Here is a 2,691-nt window from a genome sequence, read left to right on the forward strand (position 1 = left end):
AACGAATTGAACCCTGTGGATTCACATCATTTAGTATTCAGAGCCTGGCTATCTAGATTTGGAATAGGAATGGAAGTTTATTATACAAAGTGTTTAACCGAAGGCCATCCATGTTTAGTTGCATTCGATTACGGAAGCAAAAACAATGTTGTGAGCCAAAGATTGGTGGAGAAACTCTAGTTACCAGCAACCTTTCATCTGGATCAAGCATGGATCAAATTCAGTACATGGCAATGTGTGAAAGAAGTATTATGTGATATTGCTCCCATGGACTCTTGTCATCTTCTTTTAGGATGGGCATGGCTTCGTTTTAAAACACCTCATCTTGATGAAAGTTCCCTTTATTTGAGGACTGAGGGACATCAAAAGAAGTAGAAATTTATGACACCAAGATAAGTAAGTAAGGATGAACGTAGGCTGAACGAGAAAACAGAAAAAGAAGTAATATAAACTGCGGAAGGAAGGGAAAATAAAGAAAAAGAAATGGAACTAGAGAAAGTTTATTCTTCAATGTTTTTTCTTCTACTGTTTGTGATGGCATTTTACAGGAACGAAAGGAACGAAACTTCCATGTTTAAAAAGGAAGCTTGTTCATAGTGCTTTATTATGCATTTGGTCCGTCAATAAGAAGCAAATTCGTCAAACACAATGCATGGAATTATTTATTGTTACATATCAAGGTGGGGTAATGTTGCCAAGAAATGTTATCGACAGATTGCAACCATTGGAAAGTAACAAATATCAAGTTGAATTTGATCCTGGAAGAAGAGAATTAGTTTCAACTTGTGAAAACATAAAAGTCCTTCACAAGATCATAATAAACTTACATTAAAATTGGTGTCTTAAGATTCGGGACAAATCTTCTCGAAGAAGGAGGGTGTGATGTGAATTGCATATCGGTCAAATGGTGGATGAATGATGCGCCGTGTTGATGCAGTTTCTTTTATTTAAATAAGGGCCCAATGCTTTGTAAAATTGGCTAACCAAATTGTGTTTGTGCTTAACCAATTAATGGGCTTTAGTTTTGCTTTATCTTCAAGTTGAAATAAGGGTCCATATGCCAACTTAAGAACCAACCTTTGGAAGATCAAGAGGACCTTTGCTAAAAGCTTGTTGATGACATTTGGTAGCCTTAAATTCAGTTACAATCAAACATTAAGTGGCGGATTGACATTAGCTTGAGTGGACCACTAATTAATAGCTTTAAGCGGGATGATATTGAAATTTATGTGTCATTTGTAATTCTGATGGTTAAAGCTCCTATATAAGTTGAACCATTTTCATCAATGAGGGCAAGCTGAGTTTTATTCAGAAAATAAACGAGTTTTATCTCATCTATCTTAGTGAGAGTGATTCTCCTAAGTTCTTGAGTGATTCAAGAATCCATGAGTTTAATCAAAGGTCCTTTATCCCTTTGTGTGCTTCAAATCTTAGGCTTATCTTCCATTCTCGGAAGTGTGATGTCTATCAATTTCCGTTCCATCTTCTTTTATGTTTCCATTTTCTCGTTTTCAATAATTTCTCAAATTTCTTGCTTGTTAGGATTCCAACAAAGATAGATCAGTCAAACGAATCGAACCTTGTGGATTCACATCATTTGGTATTCAGAGCCTTGCTATCTAGATTTGGAAAAGGAAAGGAAGTTTATTATACAAAGTGTTTAACCGAAGGCCATCCATGTTTAGTGGCATTTGATTACGGAAGCAAAAACAATGTTGTGAGCCAAAGATTGGTGGAGAAACTCCAATTACCAGCAACCTTTCATCTGGATCTAGCATGGATCAAATTCAGTACATGGCAATGTGTGAAAGAAGTATTATGTGTTATTGCTCCCATGGACTCTTCTCATCTTCTTTTGGGATGGGGCATGGCTTCGTTTTAAAACACTCCATCTTGATGAAAGTTCCCTTTATTTGAGGACTGAGGGACATCAAAAGAAGTAGAAATTTATGACACCAAGATAAGAGTAAGGATCAACGTAGGCTGAAGGAGAAAACAGAAAAAGAAAGAATAGAAAAAGAAGTAATATAAATTGCGGAAGGAAGGGAAAATAAAGAAAAAGAAATGGAACTAGAGAAAGTTTATTCGTCAATGTTTTTTCTTCTATAGTTTGTGATGGCATTTTACAGGAACGAAAGGATAAGCATGTGAATGAAACACACCAACTTCCATGTTTAAAAAGGAAGCTTGTTCATAGTGCTTTATTATGCATTTGGTCCGTCGATAAGAAGAAAATTCGTCAAACACAATGCATGGAATTATTTATTGTTACATATCAAGGTGGGGTACTATTGCCAAGAAATGTTATCCACTGATTGCAACCATTGGAAAGTAACAAATATCAAGTTGAATTTGATCCTGGAAGAAGAGAATTAGTTTCAACTTGTGAAAAAATAAAAGTCCTTCAGAAGATCATAATAAACTTACATTAAAACTGGTGTCTTAAGATTCGGGACAAATCTTCTCGAAGAAGGAGGGTATGATGTGAATTGCATATGGGTCAAATGGTGGATGAATGATGCACCGTGTTGATGCAGTTTCTTTTATTTAAATAAGGGCCCAATGCTTTGTAAAATTGGCTAACCAAATTGTGTTTGTGATTAACCAATTAATGGGCTTTAGTTTTGCTTTATCTTCAAGTTGAAATAAGGGTCCATATGCCAACTTAAGAACCAACCTTTGGAAGATCAA

The sequence above is a fragment of the Vigna unguiculata genome, chromosome 3, assembly GCF_037176805.1.
Source record: "Vigna unguiculata cultivar grain cowpea cultivar isolate G323 ecotype 2 chromosome 3, ASM3717680v1, whole genome shotgun sequence".
NCBI lineage: Eukaryota > Viridiplantae > Streptophyta > Magnoliopsida > Fabales > Fabaceae > Vigna > Vigna unguiculata.